The 14,587-nt window shown below is 44.7% G+C and overlaps 1 pseudogene; it reads left to right on the forward strand.

The window, feature by feature from the left end:
- Positions 1-12,064: 12,064 nt before the first annotated feature.
- Positions 12,065-14,019, forward strand: LOC121145607 (annotated as a pseudogene).
- The last annotated feature ends 568 nt before the right edge of the window (positions 14,020-14,587 follow it).

Below are 14,587 nucleotides of genomic sequence, written 5' to 3' on the forward strand. Positions count from 1 at the left end.
GCCTCGATCCTTAGTCACAGGCACAGACAGGCATGCGCCTCGATCCTTAGTCACAGGCACAGACAGGCATGCGCCTCGATCCACATTTACTCATACATGTATATGCCTGCTGTGTGCATGTACTAGAGCACACAACCTTGTCTTATGCAGATTATGACTCTGTAAAGAGATATTCAGCAACCTGTTGAACAAATGGCTTATAGAATAGTCATGCAAAATGCAGATTTGTGAAAAGAGAAATAAAAACCGCTAAATGGAGAGAAGGGTTGTGCTATTTTGTGATGTGCCTCCTGCACAGTCCCACTCTGGCACACACACGCTATGCACTGCTTTCACCCAATCCTAGAGGAAGCCCTGCAACTTGTATGCCAGGCACAGTGGAAGCCAACCTTCGGAAGGCCGATCTGTATGGGGTCCCCAGTCAGTGTGAGTGTGTGGGGTGAGAGTGGAGAGTGGTCCTGACCTTGGTACTGGGGTGTGGAGTGTGTCTCCAGACTCTTCTTTAGGCTCTGACAAGTACCAAGGAAACAGGAACTACACATGCATCGTTCAGTCCCATTACCCGCCCTGCCACTATCTGCCCCATCACCTCCTCCACCACCTCTACCCCATCACCTTTCCCATCACCTCTATCCCACTATCTTCCCATCACTTCCCTCTTTACCTCTCCATCACCTCTTCCACCATCTTTGCTATATCACCTCCCTCATTATCTTTCCCAGTGCCTCCCCATCACCTCTCCTTACTTCTTTCCTATCACCTCCCTCATTGTCTTCCATCATTTCCACATCACCTACCCCATCACTTACCCCATTTCCTGCCCCATTAACTCTCCTATCACCTATCCCCCATCACCTTATCACTTCTTTCCTATCACCTATTCCAATAACTCCCCAGTACCTCCTTCACTACTCCTCATTATCTCCCTATAACCTGCCCCATTAATTCTCCTATCACCTTTCTTCCAATCACCTCTCTCCTATCACCTCCCTCATCACTTTCCCCACCAACTCCCCCATAGCCTCCTCACTACCTTTTCCATCAATTCTGTGTATCATCTCCTCCATCACCTCCCCTGACCTTGCTGTGACCAAGAGGAAGCTCTTATTGAGTGCTGACAAAGGGCAGACACCTATCCCTGGGATGTAGATGGGCAACCCTGGCTGGAGATGGATTGGTGCCATGCCTAGTAACAAAGTGCAGCAAGGCCAGTCTCCATGAGATGTCTGCAGACCTGGGTAGGGGGAGAGAAGGATGCAGACCTTGCCTCTGGTCTCTAGGCAGCTCCTACACCCTCAGCAGCTGAGCAGCAGTGCTGGAGGCTCTGTGTGGAAGTGATGCCTCTGTGCAGGGGCAAAGTCTCAGCAATCGGCTGAGTGGGCAAGAGTAGCAGAGTGCTGTGGCTCTCAGTGTGTCTGCCCTCACCCTGACCCCACTTCAGCCTTAACCAGACCCCACATCTATGAAGCTGGGCCTGGAAATGCAGAATTCAGCAAAGCAAAGAAAAAGCACAAGAGCAAAGTGAGCTTCATGGGGCCTGTTGGGAGGGGGAGATTCAGGCACACGGATGTTTTTACATTTATTTCAAGCACCAATAAAATCCTTCTCATAAAAATGACAAGAAACCCATTTGCAATAAAGGAGAAATGCTTACAGAATGGCCAAGGATGCTTGCATAAGAAAGGATAAAGAGCTTGGAATTGGAGGCAATGATGCTATAGGCAGGAGGATGTGGGGGCTTCACTGGGCAGTGTGGCGCTCAGGGTGGGGCTGGCTCCAGGTGCCCTCTGTAGGCTATGGGAGTTGAAAGGGAAGAAGACAGAGACTAGGTGGGAGTGAAGCATTGACTGGATGCAGTCTCCAACTGCTGGATCCAAGCAGGTGCCCACAGCCAGTAGGAGGGGCTTCCTGAGCTGTGGGACCTACCCTCTCAGGATTGGTCTGGCTCCACAGTAATTAATTAGTAACTTCCCGTTAGTTCACGATCCACAGGACATTCACCTTCTGAGAACTGGGAAATACTAATGTTTTGTAGAAACTCATGGGAGTGCTTTCACATGTTGTTCTCAAATCTTCACTAAATCTTAAATATGAGAAGCTTGTTTTAAGATAAAATTTATCTGCATTTTGATTGTAGAAATAATGTAACTTTATTTTTTGTGTTTAGGACTGTTGAAAAAAAGTACAAAATATTCACATATATAATTGCCGCAGGTATTTAGAAATTTGTGTGTTCTTTCTTCCTTTCTCCCCTTCCTTCCTTCCTGCCCTGTTGGCTAGGATTATAAATGTTGGGCTCTGTGCAGTGCACAGCATGCCCAGATGCATATTTGGGACATGACAGCCAGATCACCTAGGCCAGTAGAAGCCATCAAAGTGCTTGTGGGAGGATGGAAAGCAAAACAGATTGGACAACTCTCCTGGCCAAGCTTTTCAGCAAGTGTCTTGGTCTGTGGATGCACACTGAGGTGGACTTGATTAGCCAATAGACCTTGAAAAAAAATATTTTCAACCCTGACACAATGAAGCTAACAATCTCTCAGAACTATCAAATTTTTCAAGTAACACCTTCGGAACATTCTTCCCCACATTGGGGTTTCTAAGGCATTGTTAAGTGACCATCTCCCATCCCAAAATATTGGTTTAATTTGACAGCAAGGATCTCCCCACACCATACCCCCATCGAGAGCACAGGAGGAAAAATAAATGAGGAAGAACTGAACATTTGTCCCACTCACCTTCCTTTATATTGTGACCCTCCCCACCCTAAACGAAGGCCCACATGGGTATGCATCCCTGTCAACTACATAAACAACATTAAAAATAAAGTTTTTAAAATGTATAAGATAAATGCTGGGCTCTTAGAGCTGTCCTTGCATCGGGGCATGAAGAGAAGATTCAGGAGCTAGGAGAACACAGGACAACCCGGTGGATACCTGTTGGGGAGTCCTGTCACCCTCCCTTCTCAGAATGTTCAGAGAAGTCATTTAGCAAATAATTCTTGGATGTGTTTCCCAACTTCTCAACATCCTATTTGATGCTGGGATACTTTATGCCTCCTAACTCACATTGCCATCCCGTGGGGTGTCTTGGGACACACATATCTGAGACTGCTCTCAAGTCATTAGGATGTGCAAAAGGACCCTGCCTGCTCCTGCAACATCAGTTTATGTGCTACAAGGAACAGCTGCTTGGCCTGCCCTAAGCCCTTAAGTGATCATTGCTAATGTAGGGGCTGGCCTTTGAAATACCACTGAACGTGATTCCGGCTTGATATACTAGATAGTTTTATTATCAGACCTCCCCTTACTTTTCTGTTAAAAACACTGTCACTGTCTTGTTTCCTAGAGATTATCATCTTCATTATCACCAGTGACATTAATTGAACATTTGTTGCTTCAAGCCTACTTCCTACGCATGAGTTATCACCTTTAACCTCGTACCAGCTGAGCCAGGATGATGGCATTATTCTGCTCATTTTAAGAGAAGAAGAAACTAAGGCTCCAGGTGGTTGCCTAATGCGCATGGGGGACTGTCAGCTTCCAAGTGGTTCCACTAGGCTTGAAAGCCCTGGTCAGGTCTCTGCTCTTGGTCTTCATAACGCTCCTCATGTCAAGGTTTGCAGAAACAGTCAGAGACATAGCGTTGCCCATCAGAAGGCCTTCTAGGCATTTCCCGTCAAGCAGTTGTAGTCCTAATCTTTCTAAACACTTATCTAGGTCCTATCTCTTCCATCTGTTTTCTCTTTCCAAGATCTGTTACATTTCTACTGGATGTTAGATGCTGCATTAAGTGTTAGGATGAAAATTTAGTGTTAGGATACAGGTGCTACCCTTGGGAGGCAGAACAGTTCAACATAGGATTCTGACGAGTAAGTTAATAATTAAAACACAGTCCAGGTGCCTTTGGGAACCCAGAGGAGTAGCTCCTACAGTAATGGGGACCAGAGAGAGCCTTCCAGAGGGGCTGGCAAGAGAACTGTGGTTACAGGAGTTGAGCCCAACCACTTGACTGAGAGTGGCAAAGATTGACCTTCTGGAAAAAACAGATGGCCCTGGAGGCCAGAAACAGCCAAAAATTGGAGGAAAACCATGAGTGCTGAGGTTGGGTCAGGAGGAAGGTTGGAGAAAGAGGACCCATTGATGTTAGATGGAGAAAGAGATGACCATGTCTGCATCCTAGTAAAATCCCTCTTGCAGCAGTGGGAGCAAAGCGGAGGAAAGATTAGGTATGGAGAGAAAATAGGAAAAAGCGAAATAAAGGTGTCTGTTCTTGGGCCATGAGTGTGTAGGAGGACAGGAAGGGACATGTCAGAGAGACACTCAGCAGAAGAACTGAATCTCTGACTCAACACTTGATGTAGGAAATGAGTCAGCCTTGCAGAAGACTCTGGATGCCTGAGGGTGCAGATGTCAGTGGGGATGAAAAGGGTACAATGACAACTTTTCAGGGTGCCACCTCTGGGGCACAGAGCAGAGGAGACAGGGCTGGGGCTCTGGCTCAGACAGCACAGTGGGACTTCACCTCAAGAACCCTCTGGGCCTTCTCATTCAGCCTGAGAAACAGCAATGCAAACAAGAGTATATCCTTTCACGTTCTGTCCTCCATGTGGGTGGCAGGGAACCAAGTGTCTGAGCACTCAGCTGCTGCTTCCCAGGGTGCATCAGCAGGCAGCTGGCTTGCAAGCAGAGCCAGGACTCGAACCCAGGCATTCCAAAATGGATCAAGGGAGTCTCACCCAAGTGTCACCCACCCTTACCCCTGCATGTTCTTTCTTGTTCTCTTCCCTTCCTCCTCTGCCCCTCCTCTCTTCTCCCCTTCTCTGCCTCTCCTTCATGTATATTCTATTGTATATATCCATCCTGCCATGTGTCTATTTATTCAGGTGATAGGCAGGGACCTCTGCACTATTTGGCCAGCACTGTTGCAGGCACTTTAGATCCAGTGTGGGAGGGAGAGAGACCCAACCACATCAGGACCTTGAACCTGAAGGCGATTTGGAGCAATGTGTGTGGCAGTGGCCAAGTCTTTGGGCCTGAACTGGAAGAATGGAACTTTTGTTCACTGAAATGAAGTACCTTTGTTTATTTGCATACTTACATGTATTTTTAGAGTGAAAATGTGATTTTCTCTCCTGCTTCTCTTCTCCACCTTCCCTTTATTTTCCTTAAAAGCAGGAACTTAAGAGAAGTCCAATGGCAGACAGACTTTTTGCCCACTTTTAACTTTTTCTGGCATCATCCCCCTCTCTCTCTTCTTTGACTTGTCTGAAAAACACAATATGCAGGAACCCGGCCATGCATTCCAAACTCTGCTTGTGAAAGGACTTGACTAGAGGCTGCACTTCATTTGAACCTTATGGCCAGTGGCCAAGGGAAATAAAGTTTAATTAATGCTAATTTTTCTAACCCCATTTTTTGCCTTTTCAGCAAAATAAAACCACCTTTTGGAAAACTGGCAACACAAAAGTTAAAACAGAGCAAACTACTAAATGCAGCCATGGATAACGCAAAAATATTTTGCCTATATGTTAAGTTTGGTGAAAAAAAAAAGATAAAATATTTTGTCTTCCTTCTTTTGTTATTTTCTTCTCCCTTATTATTTTTTCTTTAGCTTAAACAAATTCATCAATTTTATTTGCTTCCTTTTCTTTAGGAGATCTAACTCCTCCGGGAGCTTGTTTGCATTGGCTATGATCGGAGTGCCTGGTTCAGAAACAGCTAGCAGGGTGGGCCACTTGCCGGGTTCCTCAATTAGGGCTCAATGCCTTGGCCTTTCTGGTCTTTAGGACGGTCAGATCCACGACTTGGGGACCAGCTGTTGGAAGCAAGCAGCGTCCATTTCCACAGGGAAGTGTTTCTGCTCATTAAGCTTAGAGTCAAAGGCTGCCCTTGGTGACCCCCTGGTGAAGTCCACAAGCTACTGCAGCCTAAGGGGCTGTTTTCTTGCCTTTGATCTATTTGTCCAACATTCTCTGGGTTGTGTTGATTAAAACAAACAGCTGAAGTGTGGATTAGAAGTACATGCTGAGTCCCTGAGAGCTTATGGCAGCTCTGTGAGAAAGTTCTATCCCAGAAAGTCTAGGAGTGTGATGTCTCCATCATCATCTGGGAGAATCCTAGCTGGTTCTCTTCCCAGATCCCATTCTCTTCAAAAATAGATAAAAACAAAGAAAAATGTAATGAGCCTCATTTTTTTTTTTTAAATCCCAAACTGAACGGTGGTGACTTGTCTCTGTTCTTTCATGGTTCTGCATATTTCTCTAGAGTCATCAACTTTTGTTTGAGTTGGGATGGGAGGTTGCTACAGGATAGCTTGGGACTAGCATTTATCAGGAAGTATATTCATTTGATATTTCAATCATACTATTCACACCACACATTTTTCAGAAGCTTTTAGATGTCTACATTAACATAATTCAATTAAGACTATAAAACATATGGGACTGAAACTTGAGTTATATCCAAACCCACCCCATGTGCTTCCAACCAGTGTCTCTATGGAAAAACCTGGTCTGTTCCCATTTCCCAGTTCATTATGAATGTCAATTGGCTGTGGGACCAAAGAAAAGCCAAGTGAGTTACCTATTGCTAAGTGAGTTACCTATTGCTATAGAATATTTTAGCCCCAAACTTAGCCACTTTAACATGCAAGAAATACTGCATTCATAGTTTTTATGGGTCAGAAATGTGGTAGCAGCTTAGCTTGGCAGGAGCAGGGAGGTTGGGACTGGAGTCTCTCCTGAGACTTCATTAAGATGTCAGCTGGGGCTCCAGGATCTGCTTCCCAAATGTTCATTTGCATTCCTGGGAAACTTGTGCTGTCTCTGAGCAGGTGGTCTTTGCTGCTACTCACAGGGCCTTCCCACGGTGCTGTCTGGGGTCCACATGCCAGGTGGCATCCTTCAATAAGAGGGCCCCAATAGACCAAAGGAACACTGCAATCGCTTTGGTTAACTAGCTTTGGATGCCTTATCTTCTCACACCTACTGGCCTCTTGTTGTCACAGTCAATGCCTGGTCTGTTGTGGGAAGAACCTGCATAGAGAGGTAGGCACAGGGAAGCAACGATCATGGGGCCCATTCCCAAAGCTTCCACAGCAGCTGAGCTGTACACACACTGCAGGGTAGCCACATAAACCAGGGCGCCTTTTACAGCATCCAAGTACCAGACTCACTGCTCTGTCAGTGGAAGCTGCCTTAGGGAGAGTTTGGTAGCTGCCTTAGGGAGAGTTTCTAGGAGCAGGTGGAACTCGTGTATTGTTAGATGCAGCTTCTTTCCCTTTCCTCAGTTTGGTCAACAGCATTCTTAGCCAGCGCCTGAGAATCGGTGTGTCTTCACGGCTGCTATATAAAAGCACCTCCCAGATAGCAATTCCTTATTTCTCTCCAGCCAGCAGGCCCCTGAAACATCTTCATTTTTTATCAAGACCACCCTTCTCATTTCCTTGTTAAAATTTTTATTTTGTGCGCTTTCATTTTATTTGAAAAAACAGACAACCAGAGAGAAAGAGATATAGCAAGATCTTTCATCTATTGGTTTGCTCCCCCAAAGCTTGCAACAGCATGGGCTGGGCAGGAGTCCAGAACTCAACCCAGGTCTCTCATGTGGGTGGCAGGGAGCCAAGCATTTGAGATCTGCTATTTCTTAGGATAAAAATAAGCAAGAAGTTGGATTGCAAATGGAGTAGAGCCTGGACCTGGCACTCCAGAATGGCATGTTGGTGTCCCATGTGGCAGCCTCTAACTGTTGCACCTGACACCCTTTCCATCTCTCTTAACAAAGTCACACAGTGTGGTATAATGTTAGAGCTGTGAGAGACCTTACCTATCATGTGTTCCAACACTGGTAAGGAAGCTACACCCTAACAAACTAGAACATGTATCCGTTATCAGACAGATCATTAGAAGTAAGTCCTGTACAGTTCATTCTATTTTCTATTGCTCCAGGATAGTTCTAAATCTTCATTTCAGAAGATTTCTGATAAAAAAAAAATAACATGCCTATAACAGGTTTTCTGGCATAGATCATCTTCTCTGTGTGAAAAGTGACAGTTAATGCTTTTGGAATCCCTCTCTGTTTTGAGAATTCAATGAAAATTATGCACTCACTTTCAGAAACGCTCATTTGGTGTGTCAGTGCCAGGAACCAAGGATCACTGAATGCCTTTGTGGGGGAGTATTAAAGCTCTGTTTAAAAGTGTGTTTATAAATGTTGGTCTGAATATCAATATCTTCTGCACTTCCAAGATGATGCTATGGAAGTACCCTTGATGAGTTTTGTTGTGTCATCCTTTAAACAATATTCTGATTTGGATTATGGTTCTTCCTCGGAAGCTGTCTTTATCTTTCAGTTTTTTGGCTTGGGATAGTTTTTCCTCAAGTTCAAGAAATGTTTGTTTTGGGGGCTCTGATGTCAACTCTGTCCTTGTCTGGGGAGACTGTCTTTATTTCATTTAATTCAGACTATTGCATAGGCTATTTACTATCTGAAGGACAATGAGATCAAATCTGCCAGCCACCAAGTTTCCTCCTCCGTGCAGCAGGCATTATTTCATTACCCTGTGACAATTCCAATCAGAATTTGAAGCTCACACTGACAGCAGAATCTACGGGGTCAAGTTTAAGTTTATCACATCACAACCTAGAAATAAACTTCTTTTGGGTTGTTCTAAACCTTTCATTCTCATACAACTCAATAACTATTTCATGTATTTCTTTCCTCCTCCTCAAACTGCAACACCGTTTTGCCCATCCTCATCTCAGCCAAACACTTGACTTTGAGCACTACATGCTCTCTGGTTGCGATGAGTGTATAAAGCCACATCCTCCTCTTGTGCTCTGTATCTCAGACCTTTTCTCTTGCTCTGAGAAAACACTTCAGTCATGGTCTCTTCCTGCTCACACAACAGTTTTTGTCTCCCCACCTGATTATTCTCGTCAAACTGTTATCTACTCACATCTACTGTTATCTCTGTAGTCATCAAATAAGACGAAACACTCTTGATCTCACATCACTCCTGAGCTATGGCCAGATTTAGCTGCTCTGATCACAGTGGAACTCCTTGAGAGCATTGTCTCTAATTCTCCATCTCTAGCTAGGCTCGTCCCCTGCTCCTGTGCATCTTATCCAACCACAGCTGCACTTCCAATCCTCTGTAGAAATACAGAAGAGCTTTGGTCAAAGTTACCAGTGAACCCCATGCTGTATGACTACTTGTCTAGCCCCAAGAATGTCATTGACTGCCCACCGAGATCTGTTGCTGAACTACATATTGGTGAACACGCTCAGGCTACCGATCACAGGGGAAGGGAAGACTTCTACCTATCTGTTCCCCAAATCAGATAATGCCATAATGTTCAGTCCTGGCTTGTACCATCAAGTTGTAGTAGACCACTGGAAATACAAACTTGTCTAGGACTGTACCTAGGAAGTAAGACATGGGTGATAATTCAGGAAGTCTGGACCACTGATGCAAGCATGCTGAATATTTGAGACATTCTGCTCCTCTCTCAGCCCATGGCCACTGTTTCTTTTTGGTTCTATTAGGTGCTATTTGATCTTGGAAGATGTGGCCAATTGTCTCAGTCTTTGTTTTCCCTTTGCCTGGGGAGAAGAGTTTCTAGTCTCCTGGTGGAAGGTCTAGAATGTCACATATTTTACGTCAAAGGAAACTGTAGCAAGAGAGCTGATGAAGCCACAGATTGCCCGACAGACAACCACCACTATGTTTCTCTCCTTGGACTCTGAAGAAGGAAAATGGCATCACAGCACATATCCCAGGGGAGCCACTGAATAGGCAAAACAGTGGTAGTGGGCTGGGAGATCCAGAGGAGGCCCTCCTATGGGACGTCCACTTGGCTGCATTGCTTCAATGGCACTTTCGGTGTACTGCCATGGGCTGTGTCCATGAACCAAGAAATCAGGCTGAGAGGAAGGGATCTCAATCCATCTTTCAAGAACTCGGATCATTTCTTCTCTGTCTCCCCATGGGGCGTTCTTCATTTTACCTCCTTCCAGAAGGAAACGCTCATTTATTTCCCTAGATTAGATCTGAGTAAGGGCAAGATATAATTTAAATGCAGTCAGGCTTCAGATAAATCAGTCATAAAGAGGCAATTATTTTATATTAAATCTGTGTCCTTTCTGAAGAGGATTCTGTATTTCTCAATGAGCTCGTTTCCATCATTTAATTTTTCTAAAGGAGATGATTAACTTCAAAATATTCATGTGGATCTTTTTTATTTGTAGAAAGATTTAGATGACATAGGCGTTCATATTATCTTGCAGTCATCTTATTCATCAACATTTGGAAAATGACTTAAGAAATACTAGCCGTCTCCTTATTTTTATTAAAGCATTCAGAAGTTTGTGCAATATTTTTGTCATACATTCTAGATTATTAGATTAGTAACAAGAATATCTCCTTGGCAACCAAGCCCGATGAATATCAAATGTCTTCCGTGGTCGAACTTGAGCTTGAATATCAGTCACCACAGCAAGGTTGGATGATTGCTGTTTAATTGCTCTAAGTTTTCATTTCTTCAATCAGAGAGTGGGACAACACCATCTGATTGTAATGATTTCTATGGACTTGTCCTGTCAATCTGTATTTCCTCCTTTGCTAGACCTGGGCATTTCCTCTTCTCTCAAGTCCCATCCTTCACCCCTATTCTCAGTCCCCCCAAGTCATGGTGGAGCAAACTGGCCTCCAGTCTCCAGAATGAACACATGACTCAACACAGTCAACCAGACAACCCCATTTCCTCAATGCCGCTGTTTGAATGTTTGCATCTCTCCCCAAATTCATAGATCCTTACCTAATACTCAATGCCACAGTTTTAGGGAGGTTGCAGCTCCTAGCTCTCAGGAGAGGGATGCGTATTGTCCTAATAAATGCCTGAGGGAACTCGTTCATGCCTTCCACTATGGGAGGACACAGGTGGAAGGTGCCCTCTTCAAAGTGAACCAAGGAGCAACCTTTGCAGTCTCTGGATCTAGGAGGAGTAAATGTCTATTTTTGCAGGGGTTGTGTATTAGCAGCCCAAACAGACTGAATAAGCTGCTTAGCAACAGGGATCAGTGATGTGTAAGTATCCTGAGTGGAACCAATGCCTTCTGCCAATGATCTTAAAAACTCAGCACAGACCTCCATGAAGATGGCTAAATTGATAGAAGGGAAGACTGGGGGCACCCAAATTAATATCCAGATAACAGCTTCCTGCTTATATTATCCAGATATTAAGTTAACATCCAGATAATACTTCCTGCATAAACTGAGGTAGCTCCAGAGACAAACGGACCTACCCAAAAGGACCAAGCACATGATAAAGCCTGCCTGTCACTACACCTCACTCCTAGCTAAGCCCCTACCTCCATGTACTTGGCTACAGCAAACAGGATCATGTGATAAAGCACTAGTGATCAATGCCCCTTTCCTTCTCAATGAAGGTGCAAAAGAGCATGACCTTTCTCATGAATATAGGTATAGAAAGTCTAACCAAAACAGGAAACCAAATTCAGTGATCTATCTGTAAATGGGAAGGAGTAACCCCAAAGCACCATGAAATCAAGTTTATTTCAGGAATGCAAGTTTTACTTTACATTCAAAAATCAGCCAGTTTGATTCATAAATTAATTTGGAAAAGAGGACAAAAATCAAAGAGCATGGCTGTTTTGCTGAGCCCGGTATGTACAAACCAAGAAAGATGTGGAAGGGAGAGATTTAGCACAGCAGTTGAGCCCCATTCGGGATGCCTGCATCCCATATCACAGAGCTTGGGTTCAAGCCCCAGTCCTGTTCCCAACTTCAGTTTCCTACTAATGTGCACCTTGGGAGGCAGCAGCAATGGCTCAGGTACTTGAGGTGGAGTGTGTTTTGCCTGCAGGAAGGATAACAGGCAGCTAAGGTCTCTGGTCCCTGGTGAGGTTGCCTTTGTAAAATATAAAAGTTTGCTTCTCCCCATTTTTTTGCTCTTCCAAGAACATGTTCTCCCTAGTTTCATCCCTCAGTCCTAGTTGGACTGGAGCCTCAGGTGAGTACTCTTGAAGAGGACGTAGATGACATGGAGTCCAGTGAAAAGGATGAGGGAGAGGATGAGAAGTTGGAAAGAGTGCCATCGCCTGATCACCGCCATCGAAGCTACCGAGACTTAGACAAATCCCGTTGGTCTCCTACACTACGCTACAGGAGGAATAGGAGTTGGCCTTCCAGAAGACGAATCGGTCTCCCAAATGGAGAAGATCATCCCCTCGCTGGGAACGGCATCACAGCAAGAGTGCCAGACGTCACTGCAGCAGTTCTCGAAATCAGCCACACAGATCCCGCTCCAACTCCGCAGGTCATCATTGTAGTCACAGACACAGGAGCCACTCAAAGTCTCCTGAAATATCTGAGAAAAGCCACAAGAAGAGCCGGCGAAGGAATGAGTGATGGATTCACTTTGGCTTCAAGTCCAAATGGCCTCTTCTGTTTGAGGGCATTTATCTATGTGGAAGGATTAAGACTTGCTCCTCAGGCAGCTAATAAAAATAGTTTATAGCCTTTCTTATTAAGTTTTTCCATCTTTTTTTCAAATGAAAGTGGTGCTGAGTTTTGTATCTCTTTTTAAATCATAGCAAACATTTTTGAGGGATGACAATATTTCTTAAGGTCAGCTTTTGATCTGGCCAACCATGACCATTCATATTTAGAAGAGTAGGGAATTTCTAGGGGTTGGTTGTACGAATGACATAGACAAGACAGGACCACTTGGTGATCCTTTCTTTTTCTGATACTAAGCCCAAAAGACCTGTCTTCCTGTAATTTATTTTTTCGTTTGTTGCATTATCAGAATTGCTTGGTGAATTCTAGAGTTGGTGCTCCAAGATTACATCAGAAAGCAGTCCCTTCTATTAGCAGCAAGTAGTGACAAACCTGAAAATTGCGACCAGAGATTTCTAAGAAAAGAATGCATTCATACAAGTGGCCTATTCAGAACAAAAAAAGAGAAAGTCATCCCTTGGACTCTCAGAAGTACAGATGCCTACAGCAAGCCACTGTGGTCCTTATTGTCATTCGTATCAATCTAACCCAAACTTGCACCAATCATGTGTTCAGCAGTAGGCAAGGACAGCAGCATTTTTAAATAAAGCACTTGTCAAGTCAAGTTCGGGCTGGAACCACGGCAGTCAGCAAGGAGCTCTCCCAGATGAACCTGCACGCACTATTAGGCATTGAGGAGAAGGCTATGGACAAAGAGGTGAAGAAGGCCTGCCGGCAGAAGGCTCTCCTGCCACCCAGACAAAAATCTCGACAATCCAGAAGCAGCCTAATGCTTCTACCAGCTCTCCCAGGCCTTGGAAGTACTGACTGATGGTACAGTGAGGGCCACTTATGACAAGGTCAGGACAGCCAGGAAGCAGGCAACCAAGAGCACCCAGAAGCTGGATGAGAAAAGGAAGAAGATGAAGCTGGACCTAGAGATGTGGGAGCAGCAGGCACAGGCCCAGGAGGGCAAGAGCCACTGCACCAGGATGCTCAAGCAAGAGGAAGGCTCCCAGCAGCTGCAAGAGCAACAGAGGTCTATCCAGGAGCAGGAGCAGAGGTTGAGACAAAAGGCCAAAGATGCTGAAGCCCAAGGAATCCTCAAACTAAAGCTGAAATGGGAGTGCAAGAAGGAGGACGAGTACCACAGCTACTACTGCAGAGATATCCTCTGGCGGGTTTTGCAAAAGTACAGTGATGTTCTCAACCTGGTGCTTTCTGCTAAGACGCCAGGTATGGCTGTGGGGGAGTTTGTGACTGTCAAGGCCATGGAGCTGGATGTGCAGAGTGAAGTGAGTCTGCCTGATAATCCACTGAAATTCTCTTTGTAGGAAGGACAGCCCCAGGGCGTCACAAGCCCCAGCCACCCAGGACTGTCAAAGGTCTGGGTGCTGTTGGAGAGGGACTATGACAGCCTGGTCCTGATACACATGTGTCAGGCAGCAGCTGATGGCCCAGATGCAGAAGGAAGACACAGAAAGCCCGCCCACCTAGCCTCTGCCCAGCACCTCCAACATTCATCCCTTTCCAGAAGTCCCTGCAATAGACTTCTGTTTGTTAATAATAATAATAATAATAATAATAATAATAAGATTGGATGCTATTAGCTTTTGTTGGATAATCTACCACATCACAGCTCCAGAATGATGGAAACCAATCTGGAGGACTTTCTGATGTTCTAAATAGAGATACCAGGTAAACTCCTGCTACATGCACCCTGATAATCTTCTTGGATTTAAGGGAAACAGACCCTGATTTTTATGACATGCAACTACATTGAAGTCTATGTTGTAAATTTTTAATTTATCGTGGCAGCAAAAACAAACAAAAACTTAGCTATTTACTGGGTTTTTTTTTGTATAAAAGGAAAATAAAATTTTGCTTATAGAAAAAAATACATTGGGACCTGGGAGCAGTTTAATTTTGGTTTATTAATCTACTTTTTGCATTTAACAAAAAATACCTGATAGGAGCATCTTGGGAAAGAACATCTTTATTTCAGCTCACAGTTGGAGATGTCAAAATTGGGCAGCTCTGTAACCCAGTGTCTGAAGGAGGCTGC

This window comes from Ochotona curzoniae, unplaced genomic scaffold (assembly GCF_017591425.1).
Source record: "Ochotona curzoniae isolate NIBS_2020 unplaced genomic scaffold, NIBS_Ocur_1.0 scaffold_3835, whole genome shotgun sequence".
Classification (NCBI taxonomy): Eukaryota; Metazoa; Chordata; class Mammalia; order Lagomorpha; family Ochotonidae; genus Ochotona; species Ochotona curzoniae.